Source organism: Aulonocara sp. 'chitande type north' Nkhata Bay, linkage group LG14, assembly GCF_057382095.1.
Source record: "Aulonocara sp. 'chitande type north' Nkhata Bay isolate Kocher_YH1m ecotype deep benthic linkage group LG14, A_spYH_male_GT1.1, whole genome shotgun sequence".
NCBI lineage: Eukaryota > Metazoa > Chordata > Actinopteri > Cichliformes > Cichlidae > Aulonocara > Aulonocara sp. 'chitande type north' Nkhata Bay.
In genome coordinates, this window is record NC_141357.1 from 31,237,343 (window position 1) to 31,254,711 (window position 17,369).

General features: G+C 38.1%; 1 protein-coding gene and 1 long non-coding RNA gene across 2 annotated transcripts in view; one reads left to right on the forward strand and one right to left on the reverse strand.

The window, feature by feature from the left end:
- Positions 1–17,369, forward strand: part of b3glcta (beta 3-glucosyltransferase a) — an 86,866-nt gene that overhangs the window by 14,583 nt on the left and 54,914 nt on the right. The window lies entirely within an intron of this gene.
- On the reverse strand, positions 593–3,857 carry LOC147314956 (uncharacterized). The gene is made up of 4 exons (XR_015124730.1): positions 3,321–3,857; positions 2,386–2,538; positions 1,929–2,019; positions 593–1,342 (listed from the first exon to the last, which is right to left on the reverse strand). It is a non-coding gene; the product is annotated as an uncharacterized LOC147314956 (long non-coding RNA).

Here is a 17,369-nt window from a genome sequence, read left to right on the forward strand (position 1 = left end):
CATGTTTTGATGAAGTAATTTGAGCTCTTGGAATATTTTAATCCTTCACAATTTTCTCACGTTATCCCAACACGATTCAATAACTTTTACCCAATACTACTTGGTCACTTAAATACTACATGTTATCTTCAAATTACATTTTGCTATTATATTCTAGTATCAAATACACAATTTTCAAATGGAGGCCTTATAACAGATTGTATTGTTCTCTTCCAAGATGGTTGCTGGCATCCACCAGTAACCTTTCAAAACAAAATGTCTAATTTCACTGCAGTAGGTAAAGAATTAAACTGACATTACTCCTCTACTGAATCTATATAAATCAACAGTTAAATAATGTCAGTTCTTCCGTGTTCTCTGGAATCAATCACAGCAAAGAAATTGGACTGTTTCTTTTGAAAAATGTTGGGAAAGAACAAATCAAAACATTCTATTTAAGGCCTCTAACGTCAAGATTCAGTTAAACAACAATTATAACTAAACAATTTGAGGTAATGTTAGTTTCCATTAACATTAAATTAGGTTACTGAATTGGCAAACACCTTCCTATTAACACTACCCATTTTACCCCAATAACTAAAGAAATTAGCACTTGCAGGTCAAAACCTTTATTCAAGAGACGCAAAAATAACATTGATACAGTGACTGTCAAAAATTACAGCACTGATCATACTGTGACATCTTGGTTCAAAACAGCACACTTAGAAATATTCAACGTTCTTTACTTCAACTGAATGAAACTGAAAATACCATTTCACACGACCCATATGGGATATTTAGACTGTATAACTGTTCACGCTACATCTCTTCACTAGTAAAAGAAAGAAAAAATACAAAGAGAAATTTAAAAATGCTGCCAAACAGACAGAGAACTTGTACAGAGCAAAAGGAAAAACAAACAACAACAAAAAACGGCTCGTCCTCATGGCAGTTGCAGAGTATATAAAAATGAACCCTGCGATCCGTTCCTGGAATTGAGCTTCAAAAATGCAGCAGAACAAGTGTGAGATTTAAATGTCCTCTCACCTAGAGCTGGTCACCTCACATGCATAACAGTGAGCTTCGTTGCAGGAGCAGTTTTGTCTTAGTTGTGAGCTTTTCTTGAGAGCTGAGTTGCATCCAACTCCATTACCACCCATTGAATCACCTCAAAAGTGTAGCAGAGTTGTGATGGGTAACTCATGTTGAAGGAATAAAAAAGGTCCAAACAGCATGGCTACTGCAAAGGTCACGTTATCCAGATCTTGAAGAACAACATCAGAAAAGTCATTGCCTGCCGCATCCTCTGGAGACAGATGTTCATTGTGGTTTTCTCAATCTGTGCAGTGGCCTCAGTCAAGTCCTGGTTAAACACAAAACATTTCTTTAAGATTCCTTTTTAAACTCATCTCTTTTGAATCTACCAGTTCTAATGTTAGAGTAATTTAAACCAATGCAAGCAACATAGTAAATAGCTATAGCCAAAGAGTGGCCTGCCATGCTGCCATTCATGGTCTAACAGAGTTTCTAAGAGAGGGTGAAAAACATAATAATTTCAAATGCTTTACATTAGTTTTTGTTAGAAAGACACCGGCCCATCAGAAATCCAGGCTATGTCACTCAGAAGATGTTAGAATTTAGACTTTCAGCCCCACAATTTGGTTAGCTGTTGGTCATTTTTTCAAACAAAAGCTAATGTAAATACTGGTGGGATTTTCCTTTGTTCATTAGAATGACAAATTTAAAGTTTTTTCACACTGATGTGACCCCTAATACAGGGGTGGGGGTGGGGCCTCAAGGGCCGGCGGCCGAGTTCACTACCAGGCCTCATGTGAACTTCAAATTATTAAAGAGGACTACTGGTCCTAACCAGTCCAATGAGGATCAAGTGGATAACTAAATGCATTTTTAAATGTTGCAAAGCCACAATCTACTCATAAAACACTCACCATGAACTCCTGCACCAAGATGTTGCAATTGTCTTTCACACAGATGCGGAGCACTTTGATGAGGGACTCCGAGCATTAATGTCATCCTTGACTATTATAACAAAGAAAACAGAGATTTGTGAACTTTTCAGTAGCACAGAAGAAAATGATCCCAGACAAAAACTCTTGACTTTTTAAACCAGTCAACATGCAACACCAGCATCTACAAAGCAATATCAAAAGTTCCTGTTTGACATCAACTTTATGGATATATAGTTTCCAGAACATTTATTTTTAAAAAAAGATAATTTTTTCTCAGTGGGCCAGTAAATGCATGACGAAAATTATGGCATCCTTTTAGTGGAATCATTACTCACAGGTAATAGTTGACTGTTTCAATGGATGTAGCATAAAAATCTTTTACTGACCTAATGCAATACATATACACTTTGTAGTTAAAGAATTTTAAAGTTCTTACTGTCATTATGGCAGCTACATCCTTTAGCTTTGTGCCCTGTTCCCCCGATCACTTTGCAAACACTTTCAGCAGACTGTCAGAGAAAAACTCAGCTCCGTCAGAAACCTTGACTGTAAAGGCATGGTTGGGATGCACTGGAATGCTGCATTTTATCTGAAATGACATAAAATTATTTTGAAATAACAGCAGGCACTGTGCTTGGTTAATCAGTAATGTTTTGTTGAATAAAAACTGTGTTTCCAGATCTTATGGGATTAAAAAAAATCCAAAGATGTTTGTTTCTGATTTGCAACCCAACAACCCACAAGTTACAACCTCATTTCAGTTCAAGTGTGCATTAATGCGAGTCCAGTAATCACCTTTCTGGCAATACATACAGGTATAAGTTAAACCTATGGCAGATTTTGTGTAAATAATCATTCGGTACATTCGATAATCTTTAATCCTACAACTGTTTACAACTTGCATAGTTCCCATTTCTGTATAGCTGTATATCCCAGATTCTGTAAAGTTATTTATTTCATATTCTGTATAGTTTTTCATATTTATATCCTGTTCATATCCTGTACATAGCTTGTACTCACTACAGCCTGTACATACTTATAGTTATAGAATATTCACAACATACTTCATACCGTGTACATTATAACATACCATAATAGACCCATTTCTGTAATATACTCACATATCTATATTATTGCTAATATATATTGTAATATATCTATATCACTAAAGCACTTCTGGATGGATGCAAACTGCATTTCGTTGCCCTGTACCTGTACCTGTGCAATGACAATAAAGTTGAATTCTATTCTATTCTATTCTATTTTGGATCTCTCAGTTGTATTAATAGGGTGAGTATGCATGCACCTAATAATTATAAAAAACCTATTATAATTAAGTTACAGAAACGAAAATAGAATATACTTTCTTACCATAACACCTTGAACCCACAATCCATCAGCTGACTCCTGGTGAAATGCAGAATAGAGGTCGTCTCTCAATGTGCAGCAAAAAAAACAAAAACAAAAACAAAAGGACAGCAGGTGAGGGCAGGAGGGGTAGGGATGTAAGCTAGCATAATGCCGCTGATGATATTAGCTAAAGCTGTTCAATGTCCAAAATCTCACTAACACCACGGTGCAGTAAATACACAATGTAACTGAAGAGTCAGTTGACAAATCTATTCACACAGAAAACCAAATTATGTTATGAGTGCCTCGTAATTAGGTTTAATGTGATATTACGGCTCTTGTGCCAAAGACAAATTCAAATGAAAAAGCGCCAATTCTTTGACAACAGATAAAACAGCAAATAAGCTAACGGCTCTTTTTTAGCATGTTACATGGCGACACTCTAGACGTTTAACTACATTTGGCTGAAATATGGTAAAAATGAATTCAAAAAATCAAGACATACCAAAAACGTAGAGTTGGCTGCTCGACTTGACTGAGATGGATGCCTTTTTTAAACCACGATCCAAATCCCGCGAGATGAAATCACGCGTGGTTTCACGAGATTTAACGTTGCTATCTTATTGACTTACTTCACCTGAACATGATATGAACAATTTAATACACCCTTTCTGCATATCATGTAGTTTTTACACTATATAGTTACATTTAACTTTAAAACATGAGGCAATTGTGTTAAATGCATGCAAGATGCTTATATAAATCCAAGAGATGGCCAGTCCCTTTTTTTCAGTGTATGGCACACTGACTTCTGAAGAAATTTTAAATGGCACTCGTCATCAGAAAGGTTTCATACCCCTGGTATGGATATTTAGTAGAGTAAGCCTTTTAACTAAATTACTTCTTCAGAGTGTATTTCACATGATTTTCAGACCAAATGGTCAGCTCAGAAGATCTGCTGCTGCATGAAAGAGGATTCCCCAACTGACTTCAAACAGCTGTGCTCATCAGATCCGAATAAATCTGCACGGCTCGTGTGGTGTGTGATATGGGAAATGCTAATATCAGAATGCAAAGAAGCTACAACCAATTTTACTGCTGCTTACTGTTTACTTCTTCCAATGGAAGAAGAAGTTTTGATTCATACTTTGCTTTAATCAGCTTTTTGATTATACCATTGCAACAAGAGACTCATCATATGTAATTCAAGAAACACAGTTGCAGCTGTAAATATCAGCGTAATCAGTTGTCATCTTTCAACACAGTCAGTGGCTTGCATATCGACCCCCTCCCCACCTCCTTTTCCTTTGAAGATGGCCTGAAGCCGCTGATGACTTGCAGCAGTTTGAACTGAAAATGACTTGGAGAAGGTGGCAAAGGCAAGCACAGGTGCTGCGATTATCTGTCGCTTCAGGGCTTCAGAAACAACAAGAATACTACACATTTGCTTATGTAAGCACAAGTGCCTTGATTGTGTGTACTTTGAGGACTCATGAGGAAGGATGCAAGATAACTATACAATGTGAGAACAAACCTCCTGCTGATGGTCCTGCAAAGCCAGTGAAAAGCATTTCTCTAATGCTTGACTTTGAGGCTTTGCAAGTTATGAATACACTTCTAAAATTAAATACATGACCCAGCCTGAAAGCGTTCCACTCTGAAAGGGTCAGCATCACCTTCTGGTGGTGTTAATATATGTGGGGGGAAAGCACAGAGCAGTCACCACACACATGGAGACAAGCAGAACAAATGTAACCGAAAGTGCATCTTTGTGAGTCAATGAGTTATTTAATGTGTTTTTGAGACTAAGTGGTATAGTTTCACAAAGTTATATAATATAAACATTTTCTTGAGTATGAATGTACACTGTGCAGGATGGGACATTGTGTTCTCTGAAGGTTGGGACAAGCATTCCAGTTACTCCAAAATGATATAGTTTCTTTGTGAAGTAATCCAGATAACAAATATAACAACCACTTATTTTCAACTGTGACCAGCAGAGAAGAGTGCTTTTTGTCTTTTGTAGGTTTCAAGTTTTGAGTACATTTCAGTGGTTGACATAATGATTAGTCTTGAAGATAAAGAAAAGTGATTCCTTAAAAAAGCACTATTTGACTCACCGTGTTAGATTGAGCAATAACACCTTCCCCAGCGTTTGCAGGTTGTTGTTTTTCTGCCAGAATTAATCTGTAGAGCCTAAACGGCTGTCACTAGAAGCAAAAAGAGTTTTTCTTATTATTCCTATTCTCTTCACCTTGGGCAGTTGCTTTGCAGAAATCAAACTCAAGAAGAGACGTCTAATGTCTGAATCATTGCTTCAACTCGTCTGCAGTGACCTCAGCTCAGGAAAAATGATTATTTTTTCTGAGATAACAAACCTTTGTGAATGCTGTCAATATTCATTCAAAGATCCCACAGCACCTGGAAAAAACCCAAGTACCAGCAGTTCCCAGATATTACACACTAATTTGCATTAAGCTCCAACATTATCTATTATATCTGGAAATCTCATGTTTGGGGAAAACCTGTGTACACACATGCAGCTATAGATTAGCCAAAAGCATTTAATCTTAATTCTTAGTAGCCCAATTACTCTTTGTCTGAATCACATTATCATTGCTTTTCACGGTCAAAAATACTGTAACTTTTTTAGAAGTTATTATTAATAATGTTAAAAAAGGATGCAAAATGAGCTTATATCTAAAGCCTGTTTCAGATGTGCACTTAAGTCCATTAATCAGATGACATCTAAATGTGTTGGCTTCAGGTCTTAAGTCCTTATAAAAGTCACAGTAGCACTGGATCAAACTTTGTGGAAAAAAAACATCACTTTCAGTCTATCACAGGTCTGAACAGCAGACTGCTGTCTGCAGTAACAAAAAATAACTTGATGTACTTTCTAATCTTGAATAACAACAATATCCTCTCTATCACAATCGAGGTAATGTCTGAATGAAACCGTGAGGAACATTAACCTAAAAATGTACCTACAGGGAGTGCAGAATTATTAGGCAAGTTGTATTTTTGAGGAATAATTTTATTATTGAACAACAACCATGTTCTCAATGAACCCAAAAAACTCATTAATATCAAAGCTGAATGTTTTTGGAAGTAGTTTTTAGTTTGTTTTTAGTTTTAGCTATTTTAGGGGGATATCTGTGTGTGCAGGTGACTATTACTGTGCACAATTATTAGGCAACTTAACAAAAAACAAATATATACCCATTTCAATTATTTATTTTTACCAGTGACACCAATATAACATCTCCGCATTCACAAATATACATTTCTGACATTCAAAAACAAATCAGCGACCAATATAGCCACCTTTCTTTGCAAGGACACTCAAAAGCCTGCCATCCATGGATTCTGTCAGTGTTTTGATCTGTTCACCATCAACATTGCGTGCAGCAGCAACCACAGCCTCCCAGACACTGTTCAGAGAGGTGTACTGTTTTCCCTCCTTGTAAATCTCACATTTGATGATGGACCACAGGTTCTCAGTGGGGTTCAGATCAGGTGAACAAGGTGGCCATGTCATTAGTTTTTCTTCTTTTATACCCTTTCTTGCCAGCCACGCTGTGGAGTACTTGGACGCGTGTGATGGAGCATTGTCCTGCATGAAAATCACGTTTTTCTTGAAGGATGCAGACTTTTTCCTGTACCACTGCTTGAAGAAGGTGTCTTCCAGAAACTGGCAGTAGGACTGGGAGTTGAGCTTGACTCCATCCTCAACCCGAAAAGGCCCCACAAGCTCATCTTTGATGATACCAGCCCAAACCAGTACTCCACCTCCACCTTGCTGGCGTCTGAGTCGGACTGGAGCTCTCTGCCCTTTACCAATCCAGCCACGGGCCCATCCATCTGGCCCATCAAGACTCCCTCTCATTTCATCAGTCCATAAAACCTTAGAAAAACCAGTCTTGAGATATTTCTTGGCCCAGTCTTGACGTTTCAGCTTGTGTGTCTCGTTCAGTGGTGGTCGTCTTTCAGCCTTTCTTACCTTGGCCATGTCTCTGAGTATTGCACACCTTGTGCTTTTGGGCACTCCAGTGATGTTGCAGCTCTGAAATATGGCCAAACTGGTGGCAAGTGGCATCTTGGCAGCTGCACGCTTGACTTTCATGGGCAGTTATTTGGCGCCTTGGTTTTTCCACACGCTTCTTGCGACCCTGTTGACTATTTTGAATGAAACGCTTGATTGTTCGATGATCACGCTTCAGAAGCTTTGCAATTTTGAGACTGCTGCATCCCTCTGCAAGATATCTCACTATTTTTGACTTTTCTGAGCCTGTCAAGTCCTTCTTTTGACCCATTTTGCCAAAGGAAAGGACGTTGCCTAATAATTATGCACACCTGATATAGGGTGTTGATGTCATTAGACCACACCCCTTCTCATTACAGAGATGCACATCACCTAATATGCTTAATTGGTAGTAGGCTTTCGAGCCTATACAGCTTGGAGTAAGACAACATGCATGAAGAGGATGATGTGGACAAAATACTCATTTGCCTAATAATTCTGCACTCCCTGTATATTGAAAGAGAATACTATCAGTCATCAGTCATGTTATCAATCACATGTATAAAAAAAAAAAACGTAATCTGTTTTGACTGGCTTGTCATTGTCTATGTTTAATTGACTGCAGGTACCAAGCACAGGTAGAAGAGACAAAATACAACAAACAAGCAGTTTCTGATTTTCCTAAGCTAATTAAAGTGCATTCACAATTACAGTCATGTGAAAAGGAAAGGAAAATGACAGCTTTCAAAGGACTCTGTGTGGGTCTGTGAAGAACCTAGTACACCCCAAGATTCAGTAGCTTATACAACCACCTTTAGCAGCATTAACTGGAAGTAATTGTTTTCTGTATGACTGTTTTCAGTTTCTCATATCCATTCATCTTTATAACATTGCTTCAGTTCATTGAAGTTTGCATACATTTATATATGCACAGTTCTCCTAAAGTCCTGCAATGTAATCAGAGGTATGGACTTCAGCTGGGCCATTGTAGTACCTTGATTCTTTTCTTTTTCGGCAATTCTGGTGTAGATTTGCTGCTGTGCTTTGGATCACTGTCCTGTTGCATGATCCAGTTTCAGTCAATCTTATCTGTTAGATGGATGGGCTCACATTTGACTGAAGAGTGCTTTGATATACAAAGACTTTATGGTAAACTCAGTGATGGTGGCTACAAAGAAGCCCAAAGTCACCACCACTTCACCACCGTGCTTTACAATTGGTATGAGCCATTTCTACTGATATGTTGTGTTTGGTTTTTGCCAGTCATGATGCTGATTATTATAGCCAAACATCTTCTGTTTGGTGTAGCTTGTCCAAAGGACATTGTTCCAAAAGTCTTGAGGTTTGTTCAGATCTTTTTCTTTTTTTTCTTATTCTACCCTGTTCTTTTTAGGCTTTTTAGGCTTTCTCCTTTTTCTAATTGTAGTTGCAGAAACGTTCACACTTAGCATGAGTTGTAGTTCTTGGGTTTTTTGCAATTCTCTGAGCATTACTCGGTCTGACCTTAAGGGGAGATTTTTAGTGGGATGTCCACTAAAAAAGATTGTGTTGACATACACCTGAATGCTGCAGAATTCTAAAACCTCCGGATTTACAATGGTGGTCATGGTTGCAGATGATCAGTTGATAAAATGTATCTGATTAGCAACACCTGGTTGCTACTTACCCTCTTAATTTCTCTGGAAATAGTAAGGGTGTTCGTAGTTTTCCTGCGGACACTTTATTTTTCGTTGGACTGGAAGTGTTTCTACCCAGAATGTTTGTTTGGGGTCAGATTTTGAGGAGAAAAATGATTTAATATCCCAGGTAAAAAGTCATTTTATTTTATTTTATTTTATTTACAGGAGCAAGCTGTCACTGTAGTGTACGGATACTGTTTTGTTAGTTTACAGATAATGAAACATTGGTGATGAACATTTGTGAATAGGGAAGTAGAGCAGGGCGATATGACCAAAAATATTTATCACGATATACATTTGAAAATTTTGGGGCGACCGTGGCTCAGGGGGTTGGGAAGCGTATCTGTAAACGGAAGGTCGCCGGTTCGATCCCTGGGCTCTCTGTCCTGGTCGTTGTGTCCTTGGGCAAGACACTTTACCCTACTGCCTACTGGTGTTGGCCAGAGGGGCCGATGGCGCGAAATGGCAGCCTCGCTTCTGTCAGTCTGCCCCAGGGCAGCTGTGGCTACAACCGTAGCTTGCCTCCACCAGTGTATGAATGCGAGAGTGAATGAATAGTGGTATTGTAAAGCGCTTTGGGTGCCTTGAAAAGTGCTATATAAATCCAATCCATCATTATTATTATTATTATTATTATTATTATTATTATTATTTGCGATAACGATATAACTGACGATATAATTGACACTAGACAAAATACTTTACAACTCCACAACTTTGATGGGGTTTTTGCACTAATAATGTATTTTCACTTAAACAAGCAGCTGTTTTTTATGTGCATTAAAGTTATATAAAAATGTAGCAGTGCAAATTCCTTGCTGACAGTTTAACCAAAAGGCATTTCCAGTGGAAATTGGCCAACATATCCTCAGCATAACCATGTATAATATCAACAAAACCTAAAAAGAGGTTATACACACCCAATACAGTAATATTATGTTGAAGCACAGTACGTATCACTCCGCGAGGCGCCTGCCTAATATAGCCGTAATGCTCCGACAATCCATCAAGCGGTGCGGGTTCGTAGCTTAGCAAAGTCGTACTAAAACATTTGACAGATTTTCGAGCGCCGTGTACAACATAAAATTGTTTCGAGGTCAGTAAACATAACCAGAATTCATACATAAGGGGCACTGTAGATTTTCAGAAAAATCAAAGGATTGATTTTAAGTGTGCTGTATTTTCCAAACAATACGGTTAATAACGATGGCCCGCTAGCATGCTCTACCAAAAATAGTGCTTTGTTGTATATCTGACGGACGAAAGCTAAACCAGTTCCACACCACTGAAGTTGCAGCCTTTTTACAAACCAATTCTGGTTCATCCGTTTCATTTAACGATCCACTTTCGCTCTTCTCATTCTCCGTCGCCGCCATGTGCGTATGTAAACATAGGCACTGCACATGCGCGTTTTACCCATATTCTATCGCGATATTTCATTTTCCTATCCTTGCCCAAAATTACACCGGTATTACCGTGAACGGTATGATATAGCCCAGCCCTATAAGGAAGCAGCCAGAAATAGCTTTAATGTTCCATCAATCAGTAGCCATTCCAGTTTCTTCAAAAGCTAATTAATCAGTAAGTATGATTAAAAGAAAATACAACACTGCTGTTAAATAGAAGCCCACATATCTTCATCTAGTTACTCTTAATAACAGTGGAAAGTGTTTTTAAATGGTCCTCTGGGTTTTTTTTTTTTCCAAATGGCAAGTATGCCTTGAGAGGAACAAGCTGGGGCTAAGATAAGTAGTATTCTTGTTTGTAAGTAAGATAAGAAGGAGAGTTTTGTATGAAAGTTAATGTGGGTTGTTGTCTTTAGTCTGTGCCTCTTGTGTGTAGCTGGCTGCTGTGTGGTTGTTACTGTGACCATCTGCCTTTGATCAAATGGTGTCATTTTTGCTTTATCCAGACATGGTTTAAAATGGGGAGTTTTAATTAGCTGTGCAGAAACAAGGCCTCCATCTATGTCATCAGAGGACTAACAATATTCTGATTAATTTATGCCGAGATATAGGCCACAATCATTAGGATTGTAATGGTTCCAAAACTAAGACCTAATCAGTGATACAAACATCCACAGTCTCATATGGCTGTTCCATCTTCCCGTTTCACAAAGCTGTGCCGCCCACCACCTTTCCCACCCGGCCTGACCAGCTGCCACAACTCTTACTGTTGGTAATGAATGGATGTTACAGAGAGAAACGTTGCAGAAGTGTATCAGCTCATTGGATGAATGTAAACACAGACACGAGGGGATTATGTGTAGCAGACATCGCAGAAAATGGAAGGAAAAATATGTTAAACTAGAGTCTGTCTAACCATTTTTGTCTTGGTATAAATAGCATGTGTAAAATGCACTGGCTGAGAAACAACTTAATGTATGTAGGCCTACTGGTATACAGTAGGTCTACCTGTTAGATACATAGGAGTTGGTTAAAATAATAAAGAGAAATGTGTAGTCCTGTGTGACTGATCTCATTTTCTAAATATTGATTGGTAAAATTTTGTCAAAAACATTTATCAGGCATGTTATGAAGAGGCCACGGAACATAGTGTGACCCTGAATAACCTACACAGCAGGGCTTGACAGTAACGGCTGCCCATTGCCCCAGGCAACCAGATTTGGACCACTGTCAACAATTTTGTGCTGTCTGGTCGTCTGTGTTGGCAACAGTTCTCCAGTGCTTAGAAAAGCAAAGCTAAATCCCTCAGAGAACAGTCTTCAAACTAAGCAAAAGTGCCCTCGTTGAACTATTTCACTGCGTGAGAAATAGAAGAAAAAATGAATAATAACACAATAGATCGGTATTATTGCCAAATAAGACGAGCCAAATCTCCGGAAAAGTTTAGGAGTTAAATACTGTGTATGTTTGGGGAAAAAAATGCACCTTAAACTCTGTAACATGAGAGAAAAAAAAAAAAAAAGACTCATCCTGATATTTCAATATCAGTTCGGGTAAGGAGGCAGGGGCAAAAACCAACACAGCGGGTCACCTATGGAAAGATTAATCAACAATGCACTTCAACTATTAGCTCAGTAAATCGGTGCTGTGTTTTTGACAAGAAAGACCCCTTTTCAGACTCGACCGGTGTCTCTAGAAAAGAAAAGGAAAAAAAGAAAAAAATTAAACCCGGCTTGCAGGAGTTAAATATTAATCCCTTTGTAATTTAACATCCTAAATTCATTACCTTGCAAATGTGAAATTTATATTCAGTGGCATCATTCTTTCATTCTTACTTTTACTTTGGATTGTTAATAAAGCTGAGCCTCTTGTTCTTAATCGAATCCATGATGCTTGTTGCTAGGGATACAGCTATAACTTTATGCCAGTTAATTACATTTTAGAGTTACTTGATTTGATGCATATAATTACTTACTTACATTTATTTTGGTTAGCTGAATTGTAAAAATGATTAAGGGTGCATGCAGTGATATACCCTCAGTATTAGCTAACAACAGCCTGCTTTAAATCTCCCTATACACTTTGCCTGTGCCTTCTTAAGTACCAGGGCTTTCAGAACAAATCTACATCAAGTGAATCTCTCATGGTAGTCCCGGTGATTTGACTTCTTCTACTTCTATTTGATGCAGAAGCAGAGAGAAGATCTTTCTGTCATTATATTATTGCAAATGTTGTCACATTAGAAGAATCGAAATAACAACATCTTTTTTTTTTTGCTCCAGTTTTATTCCTCTTTTTTTGATATTAAAATAATACTGAAAGTTAAAAAAAAACATATATACTTTTTAGCTCTGTAATTTAGCAAATGCAACAAAAAATATGCTATTAATGTAATGAAAATGTGTCAGAAGATTCATTGTAAGGCTTAGATATGTTTTTGGTTCGATATAAATATTTTTACTCAAAATGGCTCAAACATTGCTTAGATTGATAGTCTTTGGTCTATACAGTGTTATAGTTACTAAACCATATGTACAGTTGAGACAATCATTGTTTGATCCCCTGCTAAATTTCTAAGTTTGCTCACTTCCAAAGAAATAAACAGTCTCTAATTTTTATGGTAGTTTCAGAGAGTCAGAATATTAATCAAAAATCCAGAAAAAATATCATCCATCAGTTCATTTATCTATCCATCTATCCATTTGAAAATACATTATATAAAAGATGAATTGACTTGAGTCATGGTTTGAATGTCATTGAAGTTCTGGCTCCCTTATGGCATACAGATTATAATCAATCAATCAATCATATTCACTCACCCATCCAAATCATTGAAATGAGGTGTTCCAATCACTTCCATGGCCACAAGTGTATAAAATCAAGCACATAGGCATGCAGACTGCAAACATTTGTGAAAAATGGGTTCCTCTCAGGAGCTGAGTGAATTCCAGTGTGGTACTGGGCAAGTGCAACACATCCAGTTGTGAAATTCCATCACTACTAAATATTTCACAGTCAACCTTTAGTGGTATTATAACAAAGTGGAAGCGAATGGGAACAACAGCACGTCAGCCGCAAAGTATTAGGCCACGTAAAATCACAGAGCAAGTTCAGCTAAAGCTAAGGCGCATGAGTACAGAGGTCGGCAACTTTAGCCAGAGTCAGACACTACAGACCTCCAAACTACATGCAGGCCTTCACATTCACGCCTAAGAACACTGTACAGAGAGCTTCGTGGAATGGGTTTCCATGGCTGAGCAGCCATGGATGGGGAAGTGACAACTCTTGGTATGATTATTTGGAAAAGGAAGAAATACAAAGAGGTGGAGCTCCATGCTAGATCTTGCTTCATGGAATGTAGATGACCATAAGAAGCTGGTGGATCACCCAGAAACTACATGGGAGGAGCTTGTTAATGATTCGGAGGCAGTTGGAACACAGTCACCAAGAACACTATTGGTGACACACTACACCATAATAGATTTAAATCTTGCAGCACTCGCAAGGTCGCCGGCTCAAGTAGGCACATGTACAAGTCTGTCTTAAATTTGCCAGTGAATTACTGAGTCCAAGCGGGCTTTTGAGAAATTACTGTGGTCAGATGAAACCAAAATAATGCTATTTGGCATCAACTCAACCTGCCATGATTGGAGCAAGAGAAATACTGAGTGTGACCCAAAGAACACCAAATCCACAGTCAGGCATGGAGGATGACTTCATCACTTAGAAGCCAATTGACAAAGCCATGTGCTGTAGACTCTTTAACAAGAACCTCTTTCCTTCAGCCAGAACATTAAAAGATGGGTTATGGATGGGTCTGCCAACATGAAAGTGACCCAAAACATACCAGGCGTAGCTAAAGAAGAAGCACCCAAAGTCATGGAGTGGTCAGACAATCTCCAGACCTCAATCCTATAGAAAAATCTGTTGATGGAGCCGAATGTTCAGGTTGCCATTTGGCAGCCAAGAAAACTAAAGGATTTAGAGAATTTCTATAAAGATGAGCGCCAAAATGCCTCCCAATATGTATGCAAAACTGGTGACAAACTACCAGGAATATCTGGCTGCTGTGCTTTCCAACAAGGGTTGGCAAATATGAAGTCGTGTTTTGCTCGGGGATTAAAATTCTTATTTCACTCAATTTATGTCTTTTTTGCAATGTGTTGATGTTTTCTCTCTCTCCATTAAAATGAAATAACCATAAAAATAGAGACTGCTCATTTGTTTGTGAGTGAGCAAATTTGCTAATTCAGCAGGCGATCAAATAATTATTTCTTCCACTGTATTGCAACAGACCAATACAAATGGTGCATGAATGGAAGCACTCATCAACCTGACAATGGTGGCATTGTGGGAGAAAGTAAAAAAAACAGCAAAAAGTCTTGTGAAAGCAGAAGGCCTGTTTGTGAGATATGTCCTCCGACTATAATTTAGTTTATAACATTCATATTACTTAATGTTTGCAATAAATAACGAATTGCTGTGTAGGCGCTTTCATTTCAGTCTCTTTGTACTTTGACTACTTCTGCTACTTCTTCTGTGATCCAAACCCAGTGGTTCCCACTAAGTACAAACACGTCACAAGTAATTATAGTATCATTTTTTATAAAAGTTGAATAATTTCATTGAAGAGCTGGGCACTTTAGCTTTTTGCAAATGTAGCTCAAACAGGAATAAGAAGCACCTGTGTTAAGGTCTACTTTCATTTTCATGTGGTGCATATTTATAATGTATTGCAGAAGGATGGTGCATGTGGGACTAACTCAAGATAAACCACAGCGTGTTTATCATAAGCAAAGAATATGTCAGCCAGTGCAAGTGGATCACTGGTGACTCACTGACATGTTTAATATTTTTTGGACGACGACAGAGCTCCGTGGCTCAGAGGAGAAAGCTTTATTTGGCTTTGGCTATGTAGGCAATATTTGTTGCATGAATTCATTGTTGTGTTTTGTCTTTCTTGAGCTCAAACTATTTGTTGATTAACCACATGAGCCATCATATGAAAGAAAACCCAGAATAAATAAATGCAACATCTGAAATGTGAAAATATGCATCTTTTATGTTTTTATATTAGTGCATATAACTTCATGTATTCTAGGTTTTGTCATTCTTATTTATTAGTGCCAGACACTTAAGAATGTCACCTTGCTGTCTGTTGAAATTTGACTTTTATTTTAATAGTAATAAATATTAAGTGAATGGTTGATCAGTATCGCTTTCATGGGAGGTGTTGACCAAGACATTTGTCTTTCCTTCTTATTTGAAATGCTTCTATGGAACATCATAACATGCATGTGCTTACTAATTTTTGGCATCAGTAACAGCAATGTCTATGGCCTGATATGATACTTTTCAACTGCTGTCAACAAAATGCTGAAAGGGGCTAGGAAGAAAACCTGAAAAGAATAGCTTCCTAATGTTGAGACAGGAGACGTTTTAACTCATTAAGTCATTACACATTAGCAGTTTTGCTTGTGTGAAAAATTGGCAGAGAATAAAATTTTAATCTGTCAGTTCTCTGGACACCCTAAAATTGGGGAGGGATATGAAAGACGTTTTGATTCTTAAACCGCTCCATAGCTCTAAAAGCATCCATAAAATGAAGGTGACAATTTGGAATCATCTTAATTTATAGTTAAAGCTGCAATTTTAAAATAGACAGCCCTCCTCCTGGAACTAGTTCCTACTCGCTGTTCTAAACCATTCCAGCTACACAAAGCACAGGCATATGCATACTAAGACTTTGCATGCAGATTTTTGGTGAATGTGTTCTGCTTTGCATCACTGTATCTAGTATAAAAGTTGTCAGATTGGCCAAAGCCTAAACACAATATTTCCTTTTATACTACTTTAGTTGTAATACTCTGAACGTTTTTTTATAATTTTGTGTAAAATTACACAAAAACACAAGAACCCAGCTTTAACACAAATATAGACCAATATAATCTCCAACCTTTCACATTCTTAAGGTGCTCAGAGTCCTTCTAGACATCAGCTTCTCTGAACATCACACATTTTCCACATGTCGAAATCCAGAAAATCCTGCAACCTTGAAACATGCTTGCCATCAGTAAACAGAAATCTAATCTGACCTGACGGGTCACTCATGTCAGTGAAGCGTCTGTGTCCTCGGGGACTGAGAGCCGTAACAGGGCCGGGAACTCGTCTTTGTGTGTATGTGAAGAGCATCCAAATAAAAGACAGGGATCAAAAGGTTGTCATTGCGGTGTCCTTGATTACGTAACAATCGCATTAGGTAGGCTGAGGATCGTTCTTCAGTTTACACATGTACACCTCTGAGTACCTTTACTGCGGTGCTGCCTTTGTTCTAAGGTTACACTACACGAGGCACAATCTTTCTGTCTGTCTGCATCAGTGTTGTGGTGTCTTAGATCAAAAGCGCTCAAGGGATGGTGAAACTAACCCCTTCAGATGGACAGTATAGACTCTCAGCAATTTCTTTTTACCACCAATGGGTGTCTGATTCCTGCTGCAAATGGCAGATAGCCTGCTGTCAGATGGGATTAGGAAGAGCCTTACCTGCGTGCAAAAGTATAGAAGGCTAAGAAGAGCCGGATTCTGTGAGCTGAGACTAATTAATCTCTCAGTAATAGTAAAAATGATATGAGACCTGATGTGAGTTCACTCTGGCGTGGAATATGAGATCATTTCCCAAAGAAAGATTTGTAGCCCTTGTGTCACCCAGGGATTTTATGAAGTGAAACCAAAGAGATGGCTTTAAAAGGAATTTTAGGTAAAATCCAATGACTCATTTCTTCACCATATAAATTTGTTGTTGAAGCAGATTTTATTTCCATGTTGTTTACATGCAGGTAATAGATCAAGCTTGTAAAGAGGCCACAATATGCTCTTTTGTAGGTTCATAAATTTATTCTGGAGGTTTTCTGGAATTGGTTGACATCACTTCCTATTTGAAAAAACTTTTTTTATTCTTACC